This window comes from Loxodonta africana, chromosome 23, assembly GCF_030014295.1.
Source record: "Loxodonta africana isolate mLoxAfr1 chromosome 23, mLoxAfr1.hap2, whole genome shotgun sequence".
Lineage (NCBI taxonomy): Eukaryota > Metazoa > Chordata > Mammalia > Proboscidea > Elephantidae > Loxodonta > Loxodonta africana.
Window position 1 is genome coordinate 9687137 of NC_087364.1, and position 15760 is coordinate 9702896.

Sequence of the window (15760 nt, forward strand, 5' to 3'; positions counted from 1 at the left end):
CCTGTTCTTGTCATTTCATATAAGTGAGATTATATGATATTTGTCCTTTTGGATGGACTTAATTTCTCTTAGCACCTTTTCAAGATTCATCCATGTTGTAGCATGTATCAGAACTTCATTTCTTTTTATAGCTGAATAGTATTACATTTTATGTACCACGTTTTACTCATCCATTAACGGACCTTTAGGTTGTTTCCACCGTTCAGCTATTGTGAATAGTGCTGCAATGAACACTGATGTATATGAGTCTGTTTGTGCTGCTGCTTTCAAGTCTCTTGGGTATATACCTAATAGTGTGGTTGCTGTGTCATGTGGTAGTTCTATTTTTAGTTTTTTTAAGGAACTACCACATTGTTTTCCACAATGGCTGTACCGTTTTACATTCCCACCAGCAATGGCTAAGGGTTCCAATTTCCCAACATCCTTCCCAACATTTTCCAATTGTTAATTTTTTTATCTTAGCCATCTTCTTGGGAGTGAAGTAGTATCTCATTGTGGTTTTGATTTGCATCTCTCATGTGGATAAAAAAAAGAGCCCTGGTAGGACAGTGATTAAGCCCTCTGCTGCTGTTTGAAAGCACCACCGCCACAAGGCAGAGAGATGTGGTAGGCTGCTTCCATAAAGATTATAGCCTAGGAAACCCTACGGCACTCTACTCTGTCCTATAGGGTTGCTAAGAGTCAGAATTGTATCAACAGCAACAGATTTTGGGGATGGTTGAAGGCACTGAGCATCTTTTCATGTGTTTGTTGGTCATTGGCATATCCTGTTTGGTGAAATGTCTGTTCAAGCCCTTTGCCCATTTTTGATTGGGTTATTTGTCTTTTGCTGCTGTTGTTGTTAAGTTGTAGAGAATCTTGCATACTTTCACCAAGCTTTTTATATCCCAGTTGGATAAAATTTATTTCCTGTGTTTATATTCCAAACACATGAAGAAACACAAAAAGTAAATAAAATGCAGTAGAATCAGTACAAAGGACTCCTTCCCTTAAGAAAGAAAATTGTTGACTATGTTACTAAAGACATGCTTGAGATCATCATTATGTAGAAAATATTAACATTCATTTTCTTACATAGAAACCATCCTTTTTTTACATTTTAACGTGTGATAATTATCACTTATAGAAAAGAACACATAGATTAGGTCAAGTCAGACAAAATTGCCAGTGTCTCACTGTATTTGACCTACATAAATGGCAATTTTTTTGACTTAACACAATACATGTGTTAAGTCAAAAAAATTTAAAAAGTTTAAAGAGTATTGTGATGAGCAACTTATCTACCACCACCTTGCTTAAGACATAGAATGTCACCAAATATGACACATAAATTTAAAGCACCTGTGTTCCTCTTCCTCACGACATCAACTTTCTTCTGAGTTTTCTGTTGTTTTTTCTTTGGTTTTATTTGCAGTGGTACCATATGTTGTATGATAGCATATCACACTTTCTAATTTTTAATTTTATCTTTTAAGCCTTTATATAAATAGAAGCATACTATATGACTCATTCTACAACTGCTTTTTAAAGTGCACTATTAAATTCATCCATTTGGTGAGTGTAGCCAAAAGTCATTCGTTTTCATTTTGAAAAGTACATATGTGTGTGTTTAATTTCCAAAAGTATTTTTGCAAGCATTTCTAACTGATTTTTAATTTAATTGGTAAAACATGCTGGACAGAAGTTCTTTGAAAGTTGTTTGGATTGTTGTCATGACTATTAATGGATAAATGTCATTACTCTTTCCTGTGAAAAAAATATACAGTATATTCCTCAGTTGTCGGATGTATATATCGGGAATTATTCAAGTCTTCTATACATTTGGTATTTTTCTTTGGCTGGAGAATAGAGTGCTAAAGTCTCCCATATAGTAATGGATTCCTCAATGTATTTGTGTAGTTCTATCTATTGTGTTTTTTATAACATGGAGTTCATTAAGTATACCCGTGCTTACATTTGCCTCATCTTCCTGATGTTTGATTTTTTTTAAAAAGCAGTGTGTGATGATCCTTCCTTATGTCTAGTGGAGCTCGGAGGGTGCAGTGGTTAAGAGCTACGGCTGATAACCAAAAGGTCAGCAGTTTTAATCCTCTAACCCCTCCTTGGAAGTCCTATCGGGGCGGTTCTACTCTGTCCTATGGCGTCCCTATGAGTCAAAATCTACTCATTGGCAATGAATTTATGTCTAGTTTAATATGTCTAGTAATTTAAAAGTATAGACTATTTGATTTATATTCATTTAGCAACTTTCTTTTGGTAGTATATGCCTAGTAGATGTTTTTTGTTTATTGCAAACTTTGTGTTTTTTTATTATATGTGTTTCACGTACTGGATATCCCCAGTTTTTTTTTTTTTTTTTTTTTTCCTTCCTTTAGATGAACTATATTACTGGAGTTGTTTTAAATGTAGCTATTAGTGTATCTGTGGTGACTGAGATTGCTGATATATTTAAACTCATTCAAACCACCTTATTTTCTACATTATTTGTTGATCTTTTTCTAGTTTTCTTTTTTCCCTTTCTTTTTTCTTTATTTTTCCCTCTTTTTTTTTTTTTTCCTTCCATTAGAATAGGAGTTATATGCTTTTTCTATTCTTTTAGTGGCGTAGCAGTTAAGTGCTATGGCTGCTAACCAAAGAGTTGGCAGTTCAAATCTGCCAGGTGTTCCTTGGAAACTCTGCGGGGCAGTTCTGCTCTGTCCTATGAGGTCGCTATAGGGTCGTCATGAGTTGGAATCAACTCGACAGCACTGGGTTTGGTTTTTGGTTTTATTCTTTTGGTGGTTACTATGGAAAATTTTAACATGCATTCTTAACAATGTTAAAATTAAATCAATGTATTTTTATTACACCGAATGACAACAGCACTTTAGAATGTTTTAACATAGTTCTAACTTTCCCTAATTTTTTCAGTATTTATTTCTATCTTGATATTTTAACTCTACCACAAAAAAGTGTGTTAAATGGTCAATTTTTTTTAGATTTCATAACATTTTTACAGGTTTTATCATTCACTATTCCTTCTTGCATTTTAGAAATTCCTTCTTGTATAATTTTTCTTCTTCCTGATTTACATCTTATACAGCTTCCAGTAGTAAAGTGTGTTGGCCATATACACTTTCATTGATTTTGCCTTTTCTTTTTTTTTCATTTCTGCCCTTTTTCTTAAAATATAACTTTGTGGACATTTAATTCTATGGGAGCCATCTACAGAAAGAAGAAATTGGATATAGATTAGCTTGTGAACACTGGACACGGGGGAGAGGAAAAAAAATGTTAAAAGAATAACCATAGAATGATGAGAATCAGGAATTTCAGTCCTAATTTATTCATGACACAAAATACGAGAAATAATACAAATTTCCTAAACTATTAAAATGATGCCCTCCTTATGAGCTCACTTACATAATTTCATGGTTGAAGACTTATCCATGTTTAAACTAGAGTAAAAATTTATATTACACTTTAGATAAATTTTTTTATCTGTGCCAAATTTAACACACGAAATAATCTTAGCATTGCTTTGGTAGAAAAAAGTTTTACTTTCTTTATATAATATTTAATAATACCCACTCACCCCCACTGCCATTGAGTTGATTCCAACTCATAGCGACCCTATAGGACAGGGTAGAACTGCCCCGTAGAGTTTCCAAGGAGTGCCTGGTGGACTCGAACTGCTAACCTCTTGGTTAGCAGCTGTAGCACCTAACCACTAAGCCACGAGGGATACTATTTATGATAATAGTGTTCTACATTTCCATTCAGGGGATAATGACTTATTTCGATGAGACTTCAGTGTGCCTCTTTGTCTATTGTATTATAGTTTATTTTCCATGGTTTATTTATACATATACAATTTAAATGTATTTTTCTATAAAGTCATATGAGGTTTTATATTTAAGGAGTTCTCTTAGTTTCTATACTGTTATCATGGAAGATTCTCAACTTTGACCACTTTTACTAAGTGGTCAAATAGTTTCAATCCTGACAAAATTTTGTCCAAATCTTGCTTTTAATTTCAAATGAATTACCAGCTAGTATGAAAAGTGAAGTTGATCAGGGTTTCCTGTAAATCATAGGCAATGACTTAGCCAAAGTGCAGTTTCAATGCTTTTGGCAATGCATACTTGCCTTAAAATTTCTTATTTTTTCCCCCTCTGATATCCTACATGACTGTCTACTAAGAAACTGAGGACAAACCTGGGTGAAATTTTCCAAACTTCTTAAGTGATATAGAGATACTTCATTATTTTCCTTAAACCAGGCTTATATTAGTAAATGAAATGATCACACAGTAGACTTTAGTCATGGTAATACTAGTTACAGTATTTGGTACTTTAAGTGATTTGTTAAGGCAGATTAAGGGGGTAGAGCAAAAAAAAAAAAAAAAAGAAATGTGTGACAAATCTCCATCTTTCACAACTTTAAAATACTGGCTCTGTAGTGTGGCATAATTAAGTCAACAGTCTGTTGGTCTGCTTCCAAGCACTCAGACAACTCTTCTCTCATTGCCACCAGTAAATTAACAGGTCTGCACTTTTCCCTAGGGCCGTTGTATGCAGCCTTTCCTGAGGTATGGTTTACTCCTGGAAGAGTTGAGATAGATGGGAAAGCCCCATGGGTAATAGCAGGCCAAGCAGTTATCTAGACAGAGCATAGAGCAACAGTGAAGTATGTAAAATATTTACCCAGATTAATAGCTTAGCTGTCAAAAATCTCTAACAGTTGGAACTTACACAGTGTGATATGGATAGAAAAAATGTCCATCATTTTGATACTTTTAAGAACACTTTTTACAAGAATTTTTTGTTATCAGCTCTGGTTTGCCTTTATTAAATCAAAGATCTTAAGACTTTGCCTGTCTTCAAAAGACGTTGCCATTTCTCACTGAATTTTGGGGATAGGACAACCAGATTTTCCCCTTTTCTTAATTTGTTCACTATGAACTTTCAGATTATTGGTAATAGCATTAGATGATAATGATACTTGTAAGGTATATACAGGCGGTCCCCGACTTACGACAAGGTTCAGTTCCTATGACTCCATCGTAAGTTAGTTCTTATGTAAGTCGAATACCTCATTTTTTAAAAACATTTCATTATCATAATTACTATCGGTATTTTTATAAATCATAATAACATTGAACATCTGTGAGTGAACATCTGAGAATAATAACAGCAAAGTACACACTGCAACATTGTACGTAGTATACATTACTAACGTTAAGATGTACAAAAAAAATGAAATGGTCACAAGTGCGATTCATTGTAACTCGAATATGTCGTAAGTCGGGGACTGCCTGTAGAGACAGATACATGTGGAAATACAAATCTGAAATTTGACCTGTGCAAAGAAGGTATACGAGTTAATAAAAGCTAACATTTGCTTATTTTCTGTCAGGCACTGTTCTAAGTACCTTAAATCAATCCCTTGAATCCTATCACCAGTGCTGCACTGTAAGCATTATTATCAGTTTTATAGATGATTGAATGGAGGAAAACTTCCAAACTGAGAATTGAATCCAGCTAGAATTTAGAGCCTGAATTCTTAAACTTTGTAATAAACTACTTTTAGAAAGGGATAAGGGATGGCTTGGTTGTGGTTATGGTTGTGACTGTGATGAAGGTTATGGTTGTGACGACAGTGTTCTTAAAAACGTATATATAAAACATCGTTCTGAATCAAGAGGTAGGAATATTGCGTTGCATGTAAAAACCAAATTAAACCCATTGCCACTGAGTCCATTCCCACTCATAACCACCTACAGGACAGAGTAGAACTGCCCCATAGAGTTTCCAAGGAGCGCCTGGTGGATTCGAACCGCTGACCTTTTGGTTAGCAGCCATAGTCTTAACCACTATGCACCAGGGTTTCTGTGTTGCATGTAGTGTTACAAATAATTATCCTAAAGACATTACGAAGCAAGGAATATTCCAAAACCCAAATGAAACCACTACCGGCGAGTGGATTCCAACTAAGAGTGACTCTGTAGTGGTTAAGTGCTACGGCTGCTAACCAAAAGGTCAGAAGTGTGAATCCACCAGGTGACCCTTGGGAACTCTACGGGCAGTTCTACTCTGTCCTGTAGGGTCGCTATGAGTCAGACTCAACTCCACCGCGACGGGTTTGGTTTAGCTGTTTTAGTCTTTCTGAGGCTTTAAATCTCTACAGGAGCAGAATGCCACGCCTTTCTCTCGCAGAGCCGCTGGTGATTTTGAACCACCTACCTTTCCGTTAGCAGTCAAGCGCTTTAACACGTGTGCCAACGTGGTTCCTTAAGGAATATTACTATCTTTATTCTACAGAGAAGGAAGCTAACATTGAAAGATATTAGAGAACTTGCCAAAACTCAAAAAACTAATTAGTTACAGAGAAAGGGCTTCCACTCATGAATGACTCTAAAGACAGTTCTCTAATCTGTGCTTTTCTGAAGATGTATGACAATATCAATGTAATACTTATTGGCCCCTAAGTATTAAGGTAGTTAATTCTTTTTAATGAGGACTAAGCAAAAGATGTCCCTTTAATGACTAAGACATGCCTAGCTCAAGCCTTGGTCTTTTCAACTGCCTTATGAGCAGGTATAAGCTGGACAGTGAAAAAGGAAGACTGCAGAATTGACGCATTTGAACTGTGATGCTGGTGAAGAATATTGAATGTACCACGGCCTGCCAGAAGAGCGAACAAATTAGTCTTAGAAGAAATATAACCAGAATGTTACTTAGAAACGAGGATGGCGAGACTTCAGCTCTCTTACTTTGGACAGACACTGGGAAAGACCAGTCACGAGAAAAGCACGACATGTTTGGTAAAGGAGAGGATTGATAAAAACAAGGGAAACCCTGAAGGCAGTAGATTGGCACAATGGCCACAACAATAGGCTCAGACATGACCTGCCATGATGAGGATGGGGCACAGTTCCGTTCTGTTATAGATGACATTAGATGGCTGTTAGCAACAACAACCGTACCGTTAAAGCGTCAGACTGGTTTAAGTCCATGTCTATTTCCAGCTCCCACTGAAATCGCCATACAGAGCAGAAAACTTAGTCATCAAATCTGAGATGTTATTTTAAGTACAGAGTAGGCAATACATTCCTATATAACTAAGACAGTTTTATAGGTTTTCATTTACAAATAAACTATGCAAACTAAATGCTACTTTTCATTTCTGCTCCACACTTGTAAGTTATTTTAACACAGTGAAGGGCAGGTCTACATTCACCGTGACAAACGTTAACATTAACATTACAAAAAATATGGTACAGAAAGGTTACTTAGACTTGATAATATAATGAAGATCAGATGTTCGAGGGAACACTTCCATGTGGAAGTGTAGAAGTAGAGATGTATGCAGCAACAGTTAGTGAAATAAGATCAGTAAGGCTGACTGGTAACAGGACAATCTGGGCTAAAGAGAGGTCTTCTTAACACATTCGTATATACCAAAAACAAAGGTCGAGAGAGTTTGAGAGAGCCAAGAAAATTAACAGGCACTTACAATATTGAAAAAGTGATACAGCATTGTTAAAGAGATTTTTTTAAATCACAAATAATCATACTATTTCAACCCAACCATCTTAATTTTGCATGTTACCCTAACACATGCATAGTTTACATACAATATTTACTATTTTTTAGTCCTCTTTTTACTTAATGCTACTTTTTTAAAATTTAACTTCATGTCCTTTAATTATCTTATAATTGTTGCACCATTTCTATGTTCATGGGATGTAATCTGCATGGTTATTCCTGTGTTTTCAACATTTGCATTGACTCTGAACTTGAACTGTGACGTTACAGTTGAATGGACAGCACCTACGGCATCTAGTCTTGGAAAACTGAAATAAAAGTATGTCATGTTTCTGCCGAATGCCTTCCTTTTGTTTCCTACCACTTTTAGGAAAACATCTAAAGTTCTTCCCAATGTCTCCAACCCTAAGTGATCTGATTTCTGACTACAGGTCTGGCTGTTTGGCCTATTGCTCACTGGGTTCAGTCACCCCGGTTTCCTTGCCATTCCTCAATCACATCAAGTGCCGTTGAACCCGAGGGTCTCTGCAAGTGCTGTCTCCTCCGCCTGGAATGCTCTTCCCAGACACCTCATGACGTGCGCCTTCTCTCTCCAAAGTCTCTGCTCCAACTGTGCCTCCTCAGGGTTTCATGGCTTCTTTATCTAAACTAGCTTTGCATCCCATTTTTCCTCTCCTTAGTCTGTTTAATGTTCTTCTTGCCATTTACCTATATGAGATATTAAAATGTATATTTATGTGTTTGGAGCCCTGGTGATGTGGTGGCTTAAGAGCTCAGCTGCTGGTCAAAAGGTCAGCAATTCGAATCCACCAGCCACTCCTTGGAAACCTTATGGGGCAGTTCAGCTCTGTCCTGTAGGGTCACTATGAATCCGAATGAACTCCAAGGCTTTTGGGGGGTTATGTGTTTATTGATTTTCTCCCGATCATAATGTTAATTTCATAATGGCAAGAATATTGTCTCTTGATTAATTGATCTATCCCCAGCATGTTAAACACAGCATTTATAAAGAATAAACAAATGAACGGACCATAAATGACTGAATCCAATCTCACTTAATAGTACCCCAATACCCTTGTGGGGAGTTTCGTTTCCCCAATTACTGCAGTTTCCTAGGAAGACGATACCTTCACCAGAATCTAGAAGTTGAAAGGATCAGACTCCAGATCTTCACCCTTTCCACACTCGACCCTTTATCAGTTACTGTGTCCTTGGCGGTTGGATCGTAAGCTGGTTATGGAAAATTGAAACTAGTGTAATACTGAGGTGTTTGCAACTCCTCCAGGCATCGGTGCCACATGTTGAAAAGACAGCTTCTGCTATGTGACAGTCAATGACTTTGTTGTTGCCTGGCCTTCCACACTAACTTGGTCCTGACCATTTTTCAAAATTGGTCACGTCTATCCTGTGAGTCCCCCAAGATACCCATTGCCATGGAGTTGATTCCAACTCATATCGACCCTATAGGATAGACTAGAACTGCCTCATAGGGTTTCTAAAGCTGTAATCTTTACAGAAGCACACTGCCAAGTCTTTCTTCTACAGAGCAGCTACTGGGTTCGAACCCACAACCCTTTAGTTAGCAGCTGAGTGCTTTAGCCACTGCACCACATGACACTTCCATTTAATTTCATTTTTTTTCTTAAAGTAAGAAGGTACAGTTTCTTCTGCGGGAGAATGTAAAGAATTTTAACCTTGGTCTCAATGTCATCCTTAATCTGTTATAAACAGGTTGAATCAGCTCAGGAAAGAGAAATTATGAAATGCCTAGTCTATCATCCTTTCTGGAATCATAACTAATGAGGGTAGCAATGTCTACAGTAAGATTAAGGAATTCCGTATAGACTTAGCGTTGATGCTGACAAGTCACGTAAATGTAGATAACTTGACTGAATACCTCTATCTGTGCTTTGTGTTTAAAGCCTCTCAGTCATTAGCAGGTTATATATATATATATATATATGTCATTATTTATTTTCACAAGTTTAAAATATCACAGCAATTAGTATTATTGTAAAAGCTGTTGATGTCATCCACAAAGACAATTTTTAAGAATTTCAGGTGGTTGAATAAATGGGGTAAAGACTGACAGACAATGTGAAAAGTGTGAAACTGTGTTAGATAAATTTAAGCATGTATGAGGTTAGGGACGTTTGCAAAAATTTAAGTAACACAGAATGCAGTCTAATAGAAGTTAGGCTATACCCTCATTGTTATTTTTGTAAAATTATTAGGTGTAGTAAAATTTATAACATTACACACACAGACAGACACACACACACACAAACTGTTAAGAACTGTATGGAGTTTTTATTTAATTCAATTCGGATCGAGTCAAAGAAAATTAAATTTGTGTATTTTTCACATTATGAGTTAGCAAATAAAATGCATTTGCTACCTGAAAATTTTATGAAAGAAAAACTAAAAAAAAAAAATTTTTTTTTTTTTAGAATGAAAAACTAGATTATAAAAATAAGCAAAACCCATGTGAAGCATCTTATTCATTATGTGTTTACCTATTTACTAATTTAGAAAATTAATTTAAAAGCTTCTCATATTTGTTTAATTTTATGTTTCTTTGTTAGAGAGAACAAACATGCGTTTAACTGTTATATAATCTGTGAAAAAAAGTCATATAAATGGAAAAATTGGATTTTTTTTATTGGACTTTAGATGAAGGTTTACAGAACAAACGAGCTTCTCATTAAACAGTACACGCTTTGTTTTGTGGCACTGGTTACCAATGCCACAACATATCAACTCTCTCTCTTCTCGGCCTTGGATTCCCTATTACCAGCTTTCCTGTCCCCTTCTGCCTTCTAGTCCTTGCCCCTGGGCTGGTGTGCCTCTTTAGTCTCATTTTGTTTTATGGACCTGTCTAATCTTTGGCTGAAGGATGAACTTCAGGAATGACTTCAGTACTGAGCTAAAAGGGTGTCTGGGGGCCATGCTCTCGGGGTTTCTCCAGTCTCTGTCAGGAAAAATTGGATTTTTCCTGTTATATACCTGGTTGATATTTTTCCAATTGGCACATTATAAATTCATTTTATTCTTGAACTTTTACTTTTCTTCGTTTTTTTCTTTAGAGATCTTTTATTTTGATTTAATTTTCATTAATTTAATTTAAATTGATTTAATTTTCATTTTTTACTTTCCCAAAACTCAGTATTAATTATATAGATTCAGTTTTATGTCATCTTAGTTAATCTGTCTTATATTTTCCTGGCTAGAATAAACGTTCCTCAATTCTATAGCAACTAACAACAGCAATAAAAATCTAAGCCAGAAGTTCTTGTGTAGTGCAGACAGTTAAGTACTCTACTCCTAGTCAAACTGTTGGTTGTTCAAACCCACTGAGAAGAATGTCAGAAGACGGGAATGGCAATCTGACAGAATTAACTCAAAGGCAACTAACAAAAACAATCTAAGCTACATGCTATCCCTAGGTGGGGCAGATGGTTTGCTTTAGACTACTAACAGAAAAGTTGGTCGTTCAAATCCCCCAGCAGCACCTGGAAGAAAGAGCTGGTGACCTACTTCTGCAAAATTACAGCCGTTGAAAACCCTGTGGAACACAGTTCTGCTCTGAAACATGTGGGCTGGCCATGAGTCAGAACTGACTCAAGGACAATTTCGTTTTTTCCCTTTAAACTATATAGTTGTACATATAAAACCAAAAACCCAAACCTGTTACCATCCAGTCAATTCCAACTCATAGTAACATATAGGATGGAGTGAAACTGGCCCATAAAGTTTCCAAGGAGTGTCTGGTGAATTCCAACTGCTGACCTTTTGGTTAGCAGCCTGAGCTCTTAACCACTGTGCAACCTGGGCTCCAGTAATATGTATTTAAAAACAAACAAACAAAAAAAATGTTGCCATGAACCGATTCTGATTCATAGCGATCCTAGGCTACGGTAAAGAGCCCACAGTGGGTAGCAGATTAACTGATCTGAGATTAATATGTAAATAGGAAAGGTGCACTAGTGTTAACTCAACCAGTCATCCATAGATCCTTATCATCTACAAATTTAAAACTGTCATTAGCTGCCATGAGTCAGCCTCTGACATGGGGGAACCCCATGAAAAAGGGATCTGACCTTTGAGATACATAGGATTTTCATTAGCTGATTTTCAGAAGTGATTACCAGGCCTTTCTTCCTAGTCTGTCTTAGTCTAGAATCTCTGCTGAAACCTATTCAGCCTGATAGCAACACATAAGCCACCACTGAGAGCAGGTGGTAGCTAAACATGGGGTGCTTTGACAAGGGATGGAACCCAGGTCTTCCACATGGAAGGGGAGAACTCTACCACTGAACCACACCGCTGTTCTCTGAATTTAAAACCTTTTACTTAGGTACTTCTATTACAAAAGAGAAAAAAGTTTCCTGTAAATTTTTAATTGACAAAATCCAAAAGGTAATAGTAATTGAGTACTTAAAAAAAAAATAACACAGGTTTTGTTTTAGTTTTCTATTACTACCATACATCACCACAAATTCAGTGGCTTAAAACAACACCAATTCATTTTTTTACTATCTGGGGATAAGAGGGGATCTTGAGAATTCTGGCTGTTATGGATTGAACTGTGTCCCCAAAAAATATGTGCCGTAAATCCTAAACTCTGGTGGCATAGCGGTTAAGAGCTATGGTTGCTAACCAAAAGTTCAGTGGTTTGAATCCACCAGACAATCCTTGGAAACCCTATGGGGCAGTTCTACTCTGTCCTATAGGGTTGCTTTGAGTCAGAACCAACTCAACAGCAATGGGTTCGGTTTTTGGTTTTTATGCCTGTGGTTATTAGCCCATTTGGGAATGCTTTGTCATTGTTATGTTAATCAAGCAGGATTAGTGTCCGGTGTATCTTAAGCCAATCTCTTTTGACTTATAAAGATTAAAGAAGTGAGCAGAGCAGAAGGATGGGGGACTAGAGAGGCCAAGCCACATGAAGATCACTCAGGGATAAAAGCTCAGAAGAGACAAGGACCTTCCTCCAAAGCCAACAGAAAGAAAGCCTTCGCCTACAGCTGGCACTCTGAATTCGAACTTCTAGCCTCATAAACCATTAGAAAATAAACTTCTGTTTGTTAAAGGCATAGACTTGTGGTATTTCTATTATAGCAGCATGAGATAACTAAGACCCTGGATATCTCAAGCCTATTAATGAGAATATTGGAATTCTATATTGTGAAATAACATTTTGCTTAGTTGGGTTTGCAGTTAGTGGTCCTTATCATCAAATCAGTAGCAAATATTCACCTCAAAGGATCATTGTTAACTTGTAGGTCTTATTAAATCAAGTGGCTAGCTTGATTTGACTTATGGGCCATAGTTTATCTACCAGTGATCTAAAATACTATGTCACCATTAAGAATATTGTCAGTCAATGTTTATCCTCATTAAAATGGCTAAAATATATTTTAAAAAAAAATAAGCTAAAATACATAACAAGATAGTATATACGATTTTTCCAATTTTGTAAAACAAAAACATTTCTAGTATAAATTAATAGATCGATATCCTTATATTTATATAAACTGGAAGGTATTCAATGTGCTGATAACAATAATTATCTCCAGATGCAGATGACAGGTAGAGTTGTTACATTTTACTTGTGCTTGTCTGTATTTTTCAATCATTTTAAAATGCATTTTTTTTAGAAAACAGGAAAAGAACTAAAACCAACAAAATATTTTCGGTTCAACAATGTGGTAGTAAAATTCTTATCATTTAATGTTTTCATCATTAATTGCCTTACTAGCATAGGACAGTCCTCGTCTAGGGGTTATCCAAGCAGAATGCTGTGTTCCACAGTAATTGTTCTAACTAGCTCAAGCTGGTAAAAAGGATGGACTTCAAGTGACCTGGTAGGCCAGACCTTTACTGAACCTAATTGACAACTCTTTCTTGAAAAAAGAAATGTGCCTTGTTTTAACCAATTCTGTACAGAAAAAAAAAAAAATTTTTTTTTTTTTTGTACAGAGGTATGCATTCATTCTCTCTTATCCAGAATACTAGTTTTCGAACTTTAATTAGCAACACTAACCTGAAGCCGCCCTAAACTAAAAACCAAACCAAACTCATCGCTGTTGAGTTGACTCCAACTCAGAGCGACCCTGAGACAGAGTAGGACTACGCCATAGGGTTTCCAAGAAGTGGCTGATGAATTCCAACTGCTGACCTTTTAGTTAGCAGACAAGCTCTTAACCACTGCCTCACCAGGTCTCCTGAAATCACCCTACAAGTACTAAAATCCTTGACTTCTTTCTCTAAGCAAAATAGTCAGTGAATTTATATGCCTATGATTTAAACTTTTTTATTTTCTGCTTACATGAAAAACTTTATTGCAAATACTTGGGGATCTAAATGGAAAGTGGTCTCCTGCACGGACAGCAAAACATGTCTCATTGCTGAAGTCATGTTCCCCTAACTCAACCAGCCATTCACTCAGGCTCTGTAGTAAGCAGTTGATTATTTCCCCATCCTTTGTCTACTCAGAATTATGAAAGCAAAAGAAATAAAAAAGATACATATACATTCTTCAGAAGATAGATAGCAAAAGCAAAAAAAAGAAAGAAAGAAAATACCCAGGTGGGTAACTTCTTTGCCAGCCAGGTGGACAGGGATGGATTACCCTACAAGCAATGTATGCAAGGGCTTACTTGTGCTTACTTACTAATCTATAGTGCAAAATTGCACCTGTTTTTTACAACAATTTTCATCTGTTTCTCACAGATGTGGTGAAAGCCAGGTGAAATTGTTCACTACAGATTGGTCAGTAAACACAAATAAACCCGTGTGTATCTTGCTTATTGGTTAATCCACCTTTGCAGGTGGGAATGAAATGGTGGTAGTTTAGAGAGATGGGAAGAGACTTTGTGTATGAGGTCCTGAGATTAAGAATTAGAAGAGATAACTGGTTAAACTCTAAGCATAGATGAACGAGTTCTCCAAAAGACAAAATAAGCTACAATAGCGAAAAGTCCTTCACATAAACACAAGATGTGTTCACGTCAAGCTGATTTTGTGTATGTTACATATGAACTAAAGGCTGTGGCTATGCAACAGATTGCTGCAGGAAAAAGTAGACCAGAAACAAACAAACAAAAAAAATCACATGAAAGAAAAAACATCAAGAACTCAAACATAAAAAAAAAAAAAGCTGTGAATAATTTAACTGTTGAGTACATAAAATTGACAGCGGTAGACTGACTTAACTGAGAAGAACTGAGGAGGAACTCAATGGAAATTCCATGAGAGGGCATCTCAGAATGTAATTACATTGTGCTCACACACTTCCGTGTAGCCTATGAGTCTCTGTATAGTTCTGCATTATGGAAGAACGAAATTATGAATTAGTTTATTGTGCTGGGATGATGATACTTGAAGTGGTATTTTATGAAAATGTATATTTTGATTCTAGATAAAGACTTGGCTCATTTTCAGGTACTTCACATCTAGTCTTCATTTATCGAGTTCAATGTTCAGGTCAAGGTTAGAAAATGGGAATCAGAAAAGTGCCTTCGGGTGAGGAAGATTTGGGCAACTTCTTGCTAATAAAAGGTTCGAGTTAAACCTTTACTATTTAAGGAACTTCTAAGGCTTTAGGAAGGTTTTCCTGGAATCTAGAATAAGGGTCTGGGGTTGAGGTCAGCCAGTTGCTAGAAGGGAGAAAAGTTGTGCTAATAGGGCTGCTTAAAAGGACAAAGATATCTACCTGTTTTTAATATTTTGCCTAAGGCCAACCCTCACCCTGCCATTCAAAATCACCTTTCCTGTCATTTTGGCACATGTGGTATATTGCAGAACCCTGACGTGGGCAGACAGGTAGGTTTAGAATATTATTCCTGACCGTTTGCTTTAAATTAATAAAATAAATAAATAAAATATGACTTCTGGTCAGTGATCCCAAATATCAAATGGACACATGTAACATTATTTTAAAATCAAATTTGCTCTAGCTTAGTTGAGGAGCACTCAAGAATATAATTCATCTTTTTGAAACCGTTAATCTTATTCGATTTCCATGTTTTCACTTTGATTTTAGAGGAATAAAAATCTGATTTTTATGTCTATATACACTCTCCAATGGAGTAATTGAAAAATAAAAATGCATCCTTAACATTACATTTCTTTGCTTTTGGCTTGCCCTAGAACTTTTCCCTCATTTCAATGTAGCTTTTGTACGCGCATACGCAATAAAAAAGCTAATAAACTTAATAAATGGCCCG